Here is an 18263-nt window from a genome sequence, read left to right as displayed (position 1 = left end):
ATGTGCTCGGAAGTGACGACACAAAATTCTCCTTTCTTCGGCTTGCGAGCAGACCCGAGATTTTCGGCAGGCTTTGAGGTGGCGCGGGGTGAGGACGCGAGCACACTCCTTCATGAATCGGCGGCCTGTTAGAGGTGGTGTTTTGTGTTTAGGCTTTCCTCTGCCATTGCCCCGAGGGAGGGCCTGCGAGCCCACTCTCCAGTCTACAAAGTGAGGGGCCAAGTGGACTGGGAGGCAGCCCTGGATAATAGAAGGACTTGGTGCGGTCGGATCGCAGCTCAGTTATTTGCTGTTTTCAGCCTTGGCGTGGGAAGGCGACCCCTGTTCTTCCACGGTCGCGTCTGTGAGTGGAATGAGTTGGTAATCTCCAGCGCCCCGTTTCAATTCCGGAGAAGCCTTCGTCCTCAGGGATGGCTTGAATCGCTACAAACGTCTGCCCTGTTTGTGAACAACCTCCAGTGGGAAGCCCTGGGCACGCATCTGGGCTCTGTCGTTCACCCAATGCGGGGCTGAGGGCAAGGTGCTCCCCTCTGACCTTCCCTTTCTTCGTCTCCACAACATCACTAGTAATGACCACCTCGCAAGGTACTTAGAAGGATCGGATGACATAAAGTACATGAGGGATGGGATAGCCATCTGGACACTGCCGTATGTAAGCCTTCTGAGCTCTGATCTCCCAGTCGGTTCTTGTCCAGCATCTCCCTCCCGCTTCACCGCCTGCTTTCTGGAGTCACTTCCGAGTGGGCTTCCTCCAGGTAGTAAATGCTGTGAGCGATGCCTTCACTTGATCGGCACACTTCTGGCTGCTACGCCGTACCGAGAATAGGGCTTTGCTCACAGCATCGAATTTAAATATTCGTGAAATAGTTACTACCAGCGAAAAGACTTGACTTGTTGTTCAAAGCCAGCTAGACGTTCTCAATTTGTGCAGAAGAACTGCATACGAAGGCTTGCCTCACGTGGAACTGGAGAAAACTATGATAGATCCGATTTTTAATTGTGTTACCCAGGTGAAAACAGAATATGATAACCGACATCTAACATCTTGAGGTTTTGCTCGGGTTGATTTCGCCACTTTTCTTTGGCATAAAGCCAAGAAGAACAAGAAATTGATCCTAGAGACTAGAGATATGACCCCTGCTGGAGCTCTAGTTAGATGCGTTTCGTTGGTGAAGAGAGCAGGGTTGAGACCAGAGTTTACTGACGGAAATGGTGTGATTGCATCTGGGTTTGAGAGTAAGTCTTTCCCAACCCGAGTTGATCCTCCTCCTGTATTTGCCAAACTAATATTTCGTAGCCTGTCTTGAGGGTCAGTCATCTTTCTACCTCTCCCCCAAACATCTCATTAAAATAATGAAGTTGGAGGCTTTCTTGGATGGCTTTAACTGTAAACGTCCTGGATGGCTGCGAATACATTTCGTTTGACACTTCTGGGAGATTGTTTCTCCTGGAGTGTTACATCCCTCGGAAATTCCTCTGGGTAATAAATGCGCACACGTCAGCATGTGGCTGCGGTTTGAGCCTCTGTTATCTTTGGCTGACTGTGTGTGCAGGCTGCCATGTCAGGTGTGACCACAGGTACCCCTGGCCAGGCAGCCACGGGAGGACTTTTTTGTTGCCCACAGTGATGAACCACAACGCGAAAGTGTCGGAGCAAAGAAACAACATCTAGCTCCGGTGCAAATGAAGCCCTGGCTTCACTGGAGGCACGGATGCTGAGGGCTGGATTATTGGGAGGGGAAACCGCCGTAAAATGCTTATTATGCTGTTTGCTGCCATTCAAGGACTCTCCCAAAAAGGAGAAGTCCTTTTTGCAGGGATGTGGTTTCTCTTTCCCTCTTTACCTAGGGTGACTGGTTTGTCTGAGTTTGCCCGTGACTGTCCCAGTTTCAAAACTGAAAGTCTGTGTCCTGCTAAACGCTCACTCTCTGGCAAGTAAGGGGCAGACGCTCCCCTCCTCTTCCTTCTCTTCGGGGGTCTGCTTGACAAGACTCCCCGTGGAAGGCAAGGAGACAGGGCTGGAACCCCCACAGCACACACCTCCCAGGCCACCTGCACCGTGGTGCTGAAGGGCCTGGCAAGCAAGGAGCGGCTGGAAAGAACATTGTCTTGGTATCAGAGCAGGTGGATTTGAGTTCTAGAGACATGATTAAGTGACTTGGGGCGAGTCCCTCTGTGGCTGTAGCAGAGGAGAAATCTCTGTTTTCCTTTTGGGCTGCTGTCAGCCCTGCAGGGGAAAATGAGTGTGTGAGGTGACAGGTGCCATGCAGATGCCAGGGACCCACGTTCTGCTGGCCTGCCCACTCTACTGTCCCCAGGCTCTGAAGTTCCTTCTAGATGATGATGATGATGGTGATGATGATGATGGGATGATGGGGATGATGATGATAGCAGTTGGAGGCCTGACCCTGACCCTAGTTCCAGTCTTCTAACTGGGCCTTCCCGAGCCTCCTTCATTCTTCAGATCTCCACAAGGAGCCCAAAGGAGCAATTTTCAAGTTATCAGACAATCCCAGAGCCGAGAGGGAACGGCCTTCCTAAAGCTCTCCGGGTGTGCGCTTGTCCTAGAGTCATCCTGGGAACACAGAGAATAAACTCTTTCCTGAGGTCTGTGGGTAGCCGGGCTCTGTTTCATCAGAGAAGCTGCAAGTTCAGGCACCTACAGACGAACTTGAGCTTCAGGCTCCGAGTCGAGGACCCTGTGATGATATTGCCACAAACACGTTCCATGAGATTAACTACTTCCTGTGGTGGGGTGTTCCTTTTATTGGCAGTTGTGAAACCATTTTGGCTATGTCTGTTGGGGGCGGTGGGACCACATTCCTCAGGATGTGTGTGTATTCTTTCGCAAAAGAAACAGGAGTGGCAAGTCTAGTCGACCTTTCAAGGGCCTTTCAAAGCAGTTTTTACCTCTATCTAGCTTTGGGGGGAAACCTGCAGTTAACTCACAGCAAATAACAGCTTATATATTCTGGAAATGTTGTTTGAGGGGCACAAGTGCCCAGCTGAAGATCCCCCCCCCCCCCCAGTCCTGGGCCTCCTGAAGGGGAGAGGGTCTGTCATGTTAATGACATGTGCATATTATTAAGGGAAGGGACAAAGGGCCTGGAGCTTGGGAACAAGAGCTGTTCTGGGGACTCTTCAGTATGCAGATGGTACCCTTATTATAAATCCGATGGGGGGAGGGCCCTGGGAGAGTCTAACCGTAAAGCTATCTTGATGGAGAATGGCTCTCTCCACAGATGTGGAGCTCTGAGCTCCCCACCCACCCATAAAATGATCCCCCACTGTGTGATCACAGAATACATTCTGGAGTCGAAATGCCATTTTACTTTGATTTCTTTGAATTAAAAATGGCCGATTTAATAGAATGCCAGGCTCCCCGAGCCTTCCAAGCCATGTAACACTTGCCTTCTTTCAGCGGAGCTTACCAGCCAGATGTAAAACCGGACGCTCTCCACTAGTCCTTCCGGGGGTGGAGAGTGTGTGCCCGTGAATGAGGTGAAAGGAAGATGGGAGAAGAGTCAAGATGGCAGCCGACTCAGACCATCCCCTGGGCGGGGAAACGAGATGTCAACACGGGTAATTTCTGGAGAAGAGGCGGTGGGAAGTGAGATGAGAGCACAGGGGGGCCTTCCCACTGCAGGAGGAGATACAAGATGGCCCTACTGCATGTGTAAGTATTGCCCTGGTGCAGAAAGACAGGAAGGGGCATTGCAGGTTGAGGGGGCAGGCTGAGTGGAGCTGCGTGGAACTGTGCGGGGCTGCATGGAACGTCACGGGGCTGCATGCAGGCGTGTGAAGGTGCCTGGAACTGCATGGAGGTGCATGGGGTTGCGTGCAAATACATGCAAATGCAGCGCATGTTTAGGGCACAAGTGCATCCTGGAGCCACAGGTGAGTTGCACGGATTGGACCTAAGGACTGCCAGTAGGCAATGGGAAACCAACCAACGTGTCTGTGAAGGAGAAGGACATGACTAGGTCCCGTGGGACTTTGGGAGCAAACTATCTACATAGATTTAACCCACGTAAAGTTGCCCCTACGATGCCTGTCAGTCTCAGTAACCAGTTACCTCGGGCCTGTTCCTGAGGGCGCCAACCAAACACTCCTGACATGGTGGGGAGCCAGACCCGGGCTTTCGGGGGCCTGAGTCTTGGCAAGGCCACCACTGAAAGTTTCTTGCCCCTCAAGCCTTGCTGGTCTTGGGCTTTGTCTCTTCTGCGCATCTTCCCAGTCCTTCGGGTCAGAAGCCCACCTGTCTTCCAGGGACCAGCTTAACGGCACCTTCTTCACCAAACCTTCCTACTCTCCTTTACAGAAAGTCTGCTGCCCTTCCTCTAACCTCACCCAGCGCTTTCCCCACACCCTTGTGAGTTTGAAAACTGACACTAACTCCCTCTCTCCCTACCATGATCACTATGAAAAAATTAGACAATAAAGAGAAGAAAGAAAACTATCATGAGAAATCTACGTGTCAGAGAGAGTACCATTAAAATCTTGGTGTATATTTTTCTAGATTTTCCCACAGGCACACAAATGCATTCGAACACACCCGTTTGTTTTGTATTTTTGTCAGGTCGCTAATAACTTTTGATTATGTATTATAAATAATTACATTTGGGTCTTATCTGTCTTATAAGGGGTGAGGGGCTCTGTGGTCTCTGTGTGTTCTGCACTGGCTAGAATGGGTTTTGCACATGGCAGGCAAGCAACAAGTGACGAATGAAGGAAGGATTGGGTGGGTTTCTCCACGCGTATCTGTAAAATGAGAACTTTCGGTTGTATTATGCCTGAGGTCTTTTCTAGTGCCAACTGTCGGGAGATTTCTGAGCATTACATCTCTGACATGGGTAGAAGAAACAATCCGGTGACCGGGTATATATATCCTTTTTAGCATAGCATTGTGATGGCCTCAAACTAAAAGGAGACCAAACAGTAATTTAATGCACTTAGGCTGGGTCTGAACGAAACCTAGGAACCATCTGGTTCCGAGTGGACTCTTATTAATTATTTTTTTTTCCTATCCCAAGTGGGCCAATCTTGGGATATCAGTTAAAACTTAGAATCTGAAAAATTTGAAGACTATAGATTCCTCATTTCTTCTGACCTGTGGGGCGACCGAGAGCCTATATGGCATCTTTGCACGGGGTGGAAAAAGGCTTCCTCTCCTCTCCAGGAAGATGCAGCACCACGGGTCCGCATGGCTTGGTGCACAAGCCATGGATATTGCGCCCTCTTACCCCCTCGGTAAGACATCTCTTGGGCATGACACAGCCTGAATGATTGCGTCGGCAGCCCCAGTGTAGGGTACCTGTAAGAACGGAAAACTCCAGGTAAGTGTTTGCTGTCTGTGTTCAAGATTCTTCTTTAAGCAGACGGGCAGGAATATGTTGTAAGAATCAGAAAAATAGCATTTGTGAGCTCGCATAAACACACTTCTCCAGTGGTACCCAGATACTCCCCAGACCCTGTGCTTTTCCTCCTGCTGATCTCTCTGTCTGGAAGCTACCCTGTCCCCGGCCATTCCTTTCTCAGTTTTACCCATTTTTTTCACGGACTCAGCTCAAAGGCTGTGTCTCCCACAAAGCCTTCCATGACCCGTTTTGTTGGAATTCACTGAAACCTCTCTTGTGCTTGATGTTCACAGAAGTTATTTGGAACAATTTGAAAAGCCCTAAAGGGTAGACGCTGTCATCTGCACAGCCTCCGAGAACTTTCTGGACACGTGTGTGTCCTCTTTACCTTCTCTCTAAGTCCACGCGTCAGGTGTATTTTTATTCCTTATTCCCTTGGTCCTTTGCATTTCTGTAGCTCTGCATAGTTTCCAAGGCTTCCCCATGAACCAACAGAGAAGGTATTCTTAGCCACACTTTATAGGTAAAGAGAAACTCAGACTTAAATTTACACACCTAGAAAGTAGTGAGTGTGGGTGTGAATTTGGACTTCTCAATCACCGTTTGGTGTTCCCTACTCGTAACACTGCCTAGAGCACTAATGGAAAATTATTTGAAGTCTGGAAAGAACCTCTGTGTTAGAATCATTTGTCCGTGTTATTACTGAACCTGAGTTTGAAATGTTGTTGGAAGAGTGACAAGCTATTTCTTTCCCCCACTGAGCCTCTTCTAGAAGGAGAGCAATTTGAAGGGTGATGCCGGGCCTTTCCAGAGATCTGGTGCTTGTGCATAAGCTGCCTTCACCAGAGACAACTTAAAGGAAAGTTCTATCACCTGCAACCCAATTTTGTCTTTTACAGCCAGGAAAGGAGCTGTTTCAACTCCTTTCCTTTAAACAGATTCATTGAGCCACGTTTTTCTTGTGCCCTCTGCCCCAAATTATGTGGCCTGTCCGACCCCTTGGAGGAAAAAGGACCCACAAAGATTTCTACCTGGCTTTAAGTATTTAAAAATACATATGCATGGCCCCTAACCAAGAAGCTGATTGTTGCTGTATGATGACCTCCTTTCAGGTAGCGGTCCTCAAAAAAAAAAGAAAGAAGCAGCCGTCCTGAAGTCCCTGAATATGTTTAGTATGGAACTCACAGACTGAGTCTGAGTGGGGATAATAAGATTGGAGCAAAGCAAGATTTTAGTTTTGGAGAATAGCATATAAATATTCAGGTCGTGAAAGGAAGAGAGGGCTCCCACATTCTGCCCTCATCCGTCCCCAAAGCCACTGTGGGCTCCTACAATTCTCCACTGGTTGCAGCCTCAAGTCTCTGGGCTAACTCTGCATGTGTCCCCCTACTTGTGCCCAAACACCCCAATTAAAAAATGGGCGAAGGTCTTGAACAGGCACCTCCCCAAAGAAATACAAATGGCCAGTAAGTAGGTGAAAGGAGGCTCAACATCACTCATCATCAGGGAAATGCAAGTCAAAACCACAATGAGATACCACTTCATACCCAATAGGATGACTGTTACACAAAACAAAACAAAACAAACAAAAATACAGGTGTTGGTGGGGATGTGGAGAAATTGGAACCCTCAGGCATCGCTGAGGGGAATGTACGATGGTGTGCTTGCTGTGGAAAACTGTATGACCACGGGCAAAAAGTTAATCCGTTGCATACCATGTATCCTGGATTCCACCTGTAGATAGGTACCAAAAAGAACTGAAAGCCGGGACTCAAAGAGATATCTGTACACCCATGTCCGTAGCATTATTCACAATAGCCAAAGGCAGAGGCAACCCAAATGTCAAAATGTGGTTATACGCACAATGGAATATTATTCTGTCTCAACAAGGAGTGAAATCCTGTCAACTGCTACAACATGGATGAAACTTGAAGACATTATGCTAAGTGAAATAAGCCAGACACAAAAGGAAAAGTACTATACTCCACTTATATGAAGCAGATAGAGGTGCCTAGAATAAATTCATACAGAGTATAACAGAGGTACCAGGGACGGGGGGAACAAGGGCATTAGGTTGTTATTGTTTAATTGGCACAGGAGGTGATAAAAAAATTCTGGAGACGATTCTGGTGAAGGTTGCCCAACAGAGGCATGTACTTAATGCTACGCAATTGTACTCTTAGAAACGGTAGAAACTGTAGGCAAAAAAGTCTCCTGGCCAGGCCACACCGCGGTTAGTTCAGATTTTCTATGGGTAGGACCAAGAGATTAATGGTTTTCTAAATTCCCCAGGTGATTCCTATGGGGAGCCAAGAGCAATGACTTCTGCCATTCCTGAGTTTTTGACAAAAGCTTGCATATTTTTGGTTCCTACTATTTACTACCTAGATGTCCCAAAGGCACTACTCCACCTGTCCATGTTGAACGCATCATCTTCCTCCCCAAACTGTCCCTCCTCAATGACTCACCTATTTGGTCTCCACCACCATTTACCTACAGTTGGTCACTCGGTGTAGAAAGCTGGCCAGCACTCTTGGAAAAATGGAGTGCTTCTTTCTGTCTCCTTGAATATCCTGCCATGTCCTCAGGGAAAGGGAGGCGACCCTGGCATTTGTGGGGCTAGAGCAGGAGCCCAAACCGGGGGGGGGGGGGGTCCCCATCCCAGCGTGCCCTATTTTCTTTCCCTCACCAGATTCATCCTGCATCTGGTAGGCGTGTTTCCATGATGCCTGTGGGGAGGGGCGGCTGGAGGAGGGCCATGTGACCGAATCTAGAGGTGGCACCAGGTGCAGATAGATCCTGGCCAAGCACACCGGAAGCTTTAATCAGCTCTCTGGTCTACCACATGCAGCCCATAGGTGGCTAGTGCTTCCAAGGGGTGGTCCATCCCATAGTGGCCCAGGGCTCCAGGGCTCTGCGGTCACTTCTCTGTGAGGCCCCTTCTCCACTCTCTTCCCTCTGATCACCAGCTCGCCTCACGGTGTGGCTCACGAATCCACTTTCCTTTCTGCTTTCTGGCACCACTCCGGGCCGAATACCCTTCAACCTGCGCTGTGCTCACGTGGTGGCCCCATCAGAGAACATGTCATCACACGGCCTCGTTATTCTGTTTACACGATTCTTCCCCAAACAGGACTGTGAGCTCCTTGAGTGCAGGAAACACGTCGTATTGACTCGCGCTTGCTGGACTAAAATGCAATTTTGTTCCCTCCAGGTTTGATCCAAGTTCCCTTTGCTGTGTGGCTCTGTGACTTATTTCTGGAGTAATAGGCTTTGCAGCTGTCACTAGAGGGTGTGACCTGACCCTGCGCCCCCCCCCCCACCACACACGAATGCCAGGCTCATGTTGCACTTTAAGACCACAAGCCCTCGGACAAGATTGTCTGGGTGTGCGTTCTAGATTCACTATATAGTGCTGGGTCCATTATTTCATCTCTTGAAGGCCTCAGTTTCTTTTTTTTTTTTTTTTTAATTTTTTTTAACATTTATTTATTTTGAGACAGAGAGAGCGCATGAACAGGGGAGGGTCAGAGAGAGGAGACACAGAATCCGAAACAGGCTCCAGGCTCTGAGCTGTCAGCACAGAGCCTGACACGGGGCTCGAACTCACGGACCACGAGATCATGACCTGAGCCGAAGTCGGCCCGCTCAACCGACTGAGCCACCCAGGCGCCCCCTGAAGGCCTCAGTTTCGACATTGGGAAAATAGGATAAAAAGTATCTAGTTCTTTGGTTTGCTGTGAGAAGTGAGTGAATATAGTGACCGGACCCGTACTAAGCGCTCAAGAAATGTTAGTGATACTTTTATAATTGAAAAGCAAACAAACATGGGGCGCCTGGGTGGTTCAGTCGGTTAAGCGCCCAACTTCGGCCCAGGTCATGATCTCACGGTTCATGGGTTCGAGTCCCATGTCCGACTCTGTGCTGACAGCTCTGAGCCTGGGGCCTGCTTTGGATTCTGTGTCTCCCTCTCTCTCTGGCCCTCTCCTGCTCGTGCTCTGTCTGTCTGTCTGTCTCTCTCTCTCAAAATAAATAAACATTAAAAAAATTTTTAATAAAAACAAACAAGTCAGTCTAGCTAAGAAATTCCGGGAGAAATCTGAGCAGACATGGCCAGACTTCAGATTCCAGCTCCTGCTCCTGCTCTGCTGTCCTCAGCTCGTCTAGGTGTGCCCACCGTCTCGGGGAATGCTCCAGGAGCAGGTTTCAGGAGCACTGAGCTCAGAGTCTCTGGGGCAAGCGTGGAGGGGCGCACGCAGCTGGCTCTTGCCCTCTCCTGAGCTGTGCGGGCAAGCGAGCTCCCTACAGTCACCGACCTCATCTGTAAACCACCACCAAGCAGGGATCATTCTAACCTCACAAGGGTGTGAGGAGAATGAAGCGAAGTGCAGGACTTCCAGGGTACGAAAACCGTGGAATCCAAGGGATCATTGTTATCCAGTAGCTCACTCGATTTGCAAAGTCACCCAGAGGTGGGTAGAGAGGGTTCTGTTTTATGAGTGGAGAAACTGAGGTCAGCCCAGCAAATGTGTTGGCAGAGCCCAGGAGAGGATGCGGGTCCCTAGCTGCTCTGGCTCTGGGCTCCTTTGGGGTCTGTCCTGCGTGCCCCAGAAGCCTGGCTTGTTAGAGGCAGCCCCAGGCGCTCTTTAAGGAGGCTTGGTTGCACCCCTGCTCAGGGACCTCGGGGGTGCACAGGGGTGGGCTGTTCTTGGAAACCGTGGATGGGTCCATCCAGCCTTTGGGGCAGGTCGGTTGGGCTGGGACTGTGTCTTCCTCCCTCACGGCGGGGGCCAGGCCCCAATCGCTTTCTTTAGAGGCCTTTGTGCAGCCCGTCCTTTCATCCTGGGCCCGACCAATGCAGGGGTGAGCTGAGGTCAGATTTTCAACCTCCAGCTCTGGATTTCCTGTCTTTTGTGGGCTGGAGGACAGATTATGCCACCCGGCTTCCTGTCACCTCAGCACTAGGGGCTCTCGCTCCCTGACGCCAATCTGCCACGGGAGACTGGGGAATGCTGTTGGGAGAGGAGGAGGAGGAGGGCCCGGCCCCTGCTCCCCGTCACTCAGACTCAGGCTTTGGCTGCCGATGGATACTGACGATCTCTCCGGGTCTGAGTCTGTGTGAGTTCGGGGTAGTATCTTCAATGAGGCCTCATCCTCGATGAAATACAGTAGGATAAAAAACAAAACAAAACAAACAAAAAGACAATCCATTAAGCGGCATTCAATGGATGCCAATCCCCTTTCCCTTTTTCACAGTCTAGATTACGTAATAAAAATAAATGAGAGATGGGCCCCCAGTAGCAGAAAAGAGTTAAGAAATGAAGTCTTTCCAGAGGACCTCTTTTGCACTGCTGGTGGGAATGCAAACTGGTGCAGCCACTCTGGAAAACAGTGTGTAAGTTCCTCAAGAAATTAAAAACAGACCTACCCTATGACCCAGCAATTGCACTAGGAGGTATTTAGCCAAAGGCTAAGGTGTGCTGTTTTGAAGGGGCACATGCACCCCAATGTTTATAGCAGCGCTGTTGACAACAGCCAAAGTACGGAAAGAGCCCAAGTGTCCATCGGCAGATGAATGAATAAAATAGACGTGGTTTATACATACAATGGAGTATTACTCGGCAACCAAAAAGAATGAAATCGTGCCATTTACAACAACATGGATGGAACTAGAGTGTATTACGCTAAGTGAAATCGGTCAGTCAGAGAAGAACAAATACCATGACTTCACTCATATGTGGAATTTAAGAGACAAAGCAGATGAACATAAGGAAGAGAAGCAAAAATCATATTAAACCAGGGAAGGAGACGAAACAGAAGAGATTCTTACATATAGAGAACAATCTGAGGGTTGCTGGAGGGGCTGTGGTTGGGCGGATGGGCTAAATGGGGAAGGGCATCAAGGAAGACACTTGTTGGGACGAGCACTGGGTATTACACGTAGGGATGAATGACTGAAATCTACTCCTGAAATCATTATTACACTGTATGCTTAACCAACTGGATGTAAACTAAAAAAAAACAAAAAACAAAAAACAAAGAAAGTCTTTCTGAGAGAAGGCTGTGTCTCGGGGGAAGAATTGGGGGCTGGAGAGGAGGTGGGTGGCAGGGGGTGTACAAGATGCCCTGGGACACTTTGTACACTTTGCTACAACCAAGTGCCACAGACCGGGGGGCTTACAACAACACAAATTCATTTCTCACACGTCTGGAGGCCGGGGGTCTGAAATCAAGATGTCGGCACGGGCTCCCGCTCCCCAAGGCTCTTGGGGAGAATCTGTCCCATGCCTCTCTCCCAGTGCTCTTGATGGCTGGCGATCCTACTATCTCTGGGCTCACACCTCCATCATGACACAGCGTTCTCCCTGAATCTCTGTGCATTCCCTCCGCCTGTGTCCCAAATGTCCCCTTTTGGTACAAGGATCGCGGTCATATTGGCTTAGGGGTCAACTTGAAAGCAACGTAACCTCCTCCTAATAGTCACTTCTGCAGCAACTATTGTCAAATAAGGTCATATGCTGAGGCACTGGGAGCTAAGACTTCAACATATCTTTTTAGGGGGCACAAATCAACCCCATAAGAGGGGGGCTCAAGTCAGTCAACTTTGATTTGCCATCTGTGCTGTGCCGGGCCCTGTGCTCGCTCTGGGGCTACAGAGATGCGCAGGACAGTCTCTGCTTCAGGGGAAGCACACGGTCCAGAGGGGAAAACAGACAAGCAAGGAACAGATGTTCTCATACCGTGCGATCCGTGCTGGGAGTGGTTTGAACATGGGGTGATGGTGATGAGGGCTGTCCTACAAGTGTCCCCTGTAACCCCCACCTCCTGACCACAGAGGGGAGGCTTCCTGCAGGGAGCGAAACCCTACAGAGAAGGGCCTGTGACTCCAGCCTCAGGGACAAGAATGGCAAAGAGGTTTCACCGATTCCAAGGAAATGCCAGACCCAGTGGGGAGAGGGAGGCTTCTCCAGCCCATGCGGGTCAGGGACCACCGCCTCTCACACCTTCCCTTTTGTCAACTGCCCCAAGCTCTGCCCTCCACCCTTCCTCTTTCCCAGTCCTTGGGCCCAGGGGGAAAGGCTAATGGCGCTTTCCTGCTTTCCTCGCCCCTCAGTTCCTGAGTCCCCAGGTGAGAGAGAAAAGCCAACACTACAGAAGCTGAAGGTGATACTTTTAACTGTGTAATAAACTCTTTGGACTCTTTTTTGGAGCTGTAAACCATGACTCATGTCGTGTGAAATTAAGTGGTATGTATGCCTCGAAATAGAGCGTGTTCTGTTTAAAGAGAACACTCCACCATGACTCCTGGTACATTTGGGGGGTGGTGAGAATGGGGTGCCTGGGGAGGGGAGTGGACACAAGGGCAACCCAAGGCCTGGGGCTAGAAGAGTCCACAGTGTGTGCTCCTGACCTGGTCATCTTTAAAATCTTCCTATAAAGACACCAGGAGAGTCTAGGTTTGGCTTGGCCTTTTACTTTCTTTTTCTCTTTTTTTCTCTTCTTTTCTTTTCCTTCCTTCCTTTCTTTCTTTCTTCCCTTCCTTCCTTCCTTCCTTCCTTCTTTCTTTCTTTCTTCCTTTCTTTCTTTCTTTCTTTCTCTCTTTCTTCTTCCTTTCTTCTCTCTTTCTCTCTTTCTTCCTTCCTTCTCTCTTTCTTTCTTTCTTTCTTTATTCTTTCTTTCTATTTCTTTCTTTCTTTCTTTCTTTTTCTTTCTTTCTGTTTATTTATTAATTTGAGAGACAGGAGAGGGAGGGCACCAATTGCCATGCTGAATCTGAAAACACAAACGAGTGTACTCCAAAATGTGCTGAATTGAAGCCGCGATTAAATACCCTGGGCGGACCCCAGAGAAGAGAATCTCTTGGCTAAAATTCTTTTTCCTTTTTTCTTCCTGTTTGAATACCTCCCTCCCCACCCCTGCCCCCAGCCCTGCTTTCGTCTCTTTGCAAAGGACTTCCTAAAGTGGAATGGCATTGGTTCTTACGGGGGCACTTCATGGCTGGCACCATGGGACTTGGTCCCCATCTCACAGGTGACGAAGCCCAGGTGCAGGTAAGTCGTGTGCCTTCCAGGTCCAGATTCGCAGCTAGAATTCTGACAGGATCTCCCCGTGGAGCTGGAGTTTTCTCAGGAATCCGGCCCCTCCCCACTTCCCAGTCACCTAATCTGGCCTCTGGGCTTCCACTGATTGCAGGAACTCTGGTCTGGGTGGGGATGGCCCAGAATGGCTTCTAGAATCAGAAGAGAGTCAGCATAAAGCCTAATGGGTGAATCTCAGGCTCTGGAGCCAGGCTGCCTGGGCTGGGGCCCCTCTCTGCCTCTCCCTTCCTCTGCGATCATGGGTAAATCTCAATCTCTGCATGGTTGCGTTTCTCTATCTGTAAAGGGGACTAACACCACTGAACCCTAGTATTTTTATGAGGGTTAAATTAGTTGATTTATGTAGATTTCTTGGGACAATTTGTCACATAAGAAGTCTCGCATAATGTTCATTACATTAAAAGGAGCGTCTGGGTGGCTCAGTCAGTTGAGTGTCCGACTTCGATTCAGGTCATGATCTTGAGGTTCGTGAGTTCGAGCCCCGCGTTGGGCTGGCTGCTATCAGCTTGTCAGTACAGAGCCCGCTTCGAATCCTCTGTCCTTCTCTCTCTCTCTCTCTCTCTCTGCCCCACCCCCACTCATGCTCTCTTTCAAAAATTAATAATAAAACGTAAAAAAATAACGAATTAAAAAAAATAGTCCCCAGTGTGGTGGAGACTTTTGAAGATCCAACATTAGCAGGTCCAGTGATGGGTCCATAGCCACTCTTCTCTGTTTGGCTTAGTAGTAAGCTAGCAGGTAACTAGGTTGGTTCTTGAATCTTTCCTTACGAATACTTCATGGTGTTGGGCTTAAAGACAGGAAATCTGGATTCTATTGCCTTTATCTCATTGCCACTATCTTATATGACTGTCAGGGCAGGGCCACGTTGGATCCTTCCTGGGTTTTGGCACCTAAGCCAGGGACTGAGAGGCAGGAAACATCCCATCCATAGAGTCTGAACTGGGGCCTCAGTTCTCACCTCCGTACGTCAACTAATGAGCTTATGGCTAAGGGGTGTAGCTCTGTCAGCCTATACCACCTAGAACCTGACGTCCTTACAAGGTGTTTCTGGAGTGGCTGTTCAGAACCAGGACCCAAGGATATTCAAGCTAGAAAAGAAACACAGTGGGGTCAGAAACACTGTGACTGACTTGAGTCTGTCTCCTTGGGAGCCACCGGCCAACGATCCCCATGGTTCCGAGTTTCCAGAAAGTCAGGGGGAAGTGCCCGGAGCTGAATCCTCATGTGTGGATTGGCATGATCCCTGGCAGAGGGTGGAGACAGAGCAAGGGCAGGGTGGATACAGGTTTATTCAATTTTGGAATCTTCTTTACAAAATCATAAAAACAAAATTAAGCGTGAAAAGGAGTATTTATCTAGGATAAAAGAAATCGCAAAATAAGATCACATACAAAAATGCTGAACACCGTAATTATCATAAACCCCGGAAAACTCATGATAGTTTTATTACAGAGGGGCCTGTGATAGCCCTGTAATACTGTTCCCTTAATTTCTCTTTCTTTCTTTTTTTTTGGTTGCCTCTTCATTCATATTCATTCATATTACCGTTTGCATTATCATTATAGGGAGAAGGGGAAGATAAGTCTGTCTTTTCTTTAAAAAATTTTTTTTAATGTTTATTTATTTTTGAGAGAGAGAGAGTAGGAGAGGGCCAGAGAGAGAGAGAGGGAGACACAGAGTACGAAGCAGGCTCCAGGCTCTGAGCTGTCAACACAGAACATGACGCAGGACTTGAACTCACCAACCTTGAGATCATGACCTCAGCCGAAGTCAGACGCTTAACCGATTGAACCACTCAGGCGCCCCTATGAAAAGCATTTTTAATGTTTATTTATTTATTTTGAGAGAGAGACAGCACAAGCAGGGGAGGGGCAGAGTTAGAGGGTGAGAGAGAAAGAATCCCAAGCAGGCTCCATGCTGCCAGCGCAGAGCCCAATTCAGGGCTTGAACTAATGAGCCGTGATATCATGACCTGAGCCAAAATCCAGAGTCAGATGCTTAACTGACTGAGCCACCCAGGCGCCCCTGGGTCATCTCCTTTTCAAATAAGGATTTATACTTTGGAAAGTGTTTCACAATTGTAAATTTTGGAAGAGTCTCCATCAAGTCTCTTTCGCAGACAAGCTCTAAGATTCCAAGGCACTCTTGTGCAGTGATGCGTCTTAAATGTTCTTTGCATCGACAACTTTCATTATCAAGTTTCTCATCGATATCCTTGTCGTAGTGGGGTGGTGTATGTCTGAGCCTGTATTTGTGGAGCATTTCATATCAATTTCTCTTTAGCCGGATCGTGGTAAACGCAGGTGACCACTGCGATGCCATCCAACAGTAGGGGAAATATACCCAAGGGGAGGTCTCAGAGTGAGAGAGATGATGTTCGTGACCAACCACTGCTAGAATAGCTTCCTTTCGCGAGTTTTATAAAATCAAAAGAGCCCGTCACTTACAGCCCTGGAAAGAGTCCGTGGATTGAGAATCCTGAACCTTAAGCTTTGTTAACTTGACAGAAAATTCAGGAAGAGGGTGACCAGTGACCACGCAATGACCATGTTCCCAGTGCTCGCGTTCCTCTCTGTGGGACAAAAGAGAGGACAGCAAGGTGTCATTTGGTTCTCACCAGCCTTGAAATTCCTCCCCTCCTTTTTCCCTGGGTCTTTCCTTTTGACTTCTCCCTTTGTGCCCCCACTGACTCTTTCTAGGACGAATCGCTCAGCCATTTGCCAGATCTCACCCAACCCGGCTGTGTGTGTTAGAGTCACGCCCAGGCGCTCTGCCCTCTTCTCCGTCATCTTCGTCTGACCAAGTTTAATCTAACTTCAGGATTTCACTCCGACGCTGCTGCCTTCAGCCCGGCTTATTATTTCTCACTGTAACTCATTTGCGCTTCTCAGGGTACCCGTGGGGTCTGTTTCCCTTGCCGCTCTGAGCTCCTGGAGGGAGCAGGGATCGTGCATGCGCCACCCCGGGTCCCACGGGGCCTCACACATGTGTTAAACACGTATCGTGAGTGGTTTGAAGAACATCACGGCATCATGACTCAACCAGAATGATTTTTCACTTCGAGCAACCCCATAACCAATTAGGACTCATCAGACAAACTTTTACAAGACCATTACTTTCAAATGGAACATCGCGAATTATAATATCACCTGTGCCTAAGCAAACACCGTGAAGGAATTGGAGGCTTTTAAAAGTTCACTTAAACTTCAAATGAGATTATAAATAATTCTAAAAGCCCTGCAACTTTATGACGGGGCCCTGGAAGGGCTATTGGGAATGAGGAAGGAAACTAAATAAAACCCAAGCCTGGGATGAAAGCGTGCCCCAGACATCCTTTGTGACCCTTCCCCGTGCAACTAGAAACTGATACAGCGGGAAAGACACGGTCTCTTATGAGCTTCCAGACTCCGCTGAAGAGAGACGAGAAGGAAATACTACCCCTGTGTGTTGTGGGCCCCACTGCAGAGGGGACTGTGGGAGGGCTCAGGACCCACCCGGGTCAAGAGGGAAGCAGGGGTTCCTTGTACAGATTGCTCCCGCTGCCAAGCAGGCCAGACCCTGGTTCTGAGTGGCACCCTCCTTCTTCCTCTGGACAGAAGTTTCTCCGTTGCTGCATTGGGCTGGGAGTCAGGACACATGGGTCTTAATCCCAACGCTGGAGTGAATTTACTTTGTGATGCCAAGCAAATCACCAAGCCTCTCTGGGCCTCACTGTCTTCAGCAGTCAGAAGCCCGTGGTGTGCCTGCCCTAGGCCAACCACTGTGCCAGGCATGGGGCTTGTAGACACGGTCTGGTGTGGAATCTCTGGGAATATAAACCTGGGTGTTGGAAAACATGAGGCACAACTCCCTGGAGAAGGTAGCACTTATCTTACCGATAAGAAGGAGGTATTCAGAGGGAAAAAGCACTATTCAAGGAAGACATTCCAGAAAGCCAGAAGAGAACAGAGATGCGGAGTTTTTAAGCAACTCAGTGTGCATGGAAACTGTAGGTTCTATGAAGGCAGAGAATGATGCAAGATGGGGCCAATTTGGGATTGAGTTAAAAAAAAAAAAAAGAAAGGAGGGGCGCCTGTGTGGCTCAGTCGATGAAAGCCTCTGACTTCAGCTCAGGTCATGATCTCACAGTTGGCGGGTTCAGGCCCCGCATAGGGCTCTGTGCTGACAGCTCGGAGCCTGGAGCCTGCTTCGGATTCTGTGTCTCCCTCTCTCTCTGCCCAACGCCCGCCCTCCCCCCCACACTGTCTCTCACTTTCAAAATAAATAAACATTAAAAATAATAATAATAAAGGAATATTAGAAATTCCATAGATATAGATGCATTCTTTGGAACGAATGATAGAGTCATATGAAAATGTTTTAAAATGTAGAAAACACCATTCGAATGCAATTCGTGACTGCCAACACACACGTACACACACATTGTGATTTGTGATCTACTGGTGGTGTTAGCAGAGCGTTGGTTGATATTCTTAGAAACTCCTCTATCTTTGTGTTTCTCCACATTTTTTCTTGGTTAGTTTCACGAATATACTGCTTTTCAGCTAATTCAGCATTGGCCGTCACAGTTCCCAGTCAGGGCTAAGGTCGTACGTTGTTTTCCCAACGCTGAGTCAAGGGGGGTCCTGGAAACACAAATGAAGGGTCAGTGTTTCCTGCAGGAATCCTTGGATGTTTGTATTCAAAGTAGAATTGACTCTTGAATAAGACGGGTTTGAACTGAGAGGGTCCACCTCTATAGATTTTTTATGGTACAGGATTGTACACGTATTTTCTCTTCCTTACGATTTTCTTAATAACATTT

Source organism: Lynx canadensis, chromosome A3 (genome assembly GCF_007474595.2).
Source record: "Lynx canadensis isolate LIC74 chromosome A3, mLynCan4.pri.v2, whole genome shotgun sequence".
Lineage (NCBI taxonomy): Eukaryota > Metazoa > Chordata > Mammalia > Carnivora > Felidae > Lynx > Lynx canadensis.
The sequence above is the reverse complement of the archived record's forward strand: the minus strand, read 5'-3'. Positions refer to the sequence as shown.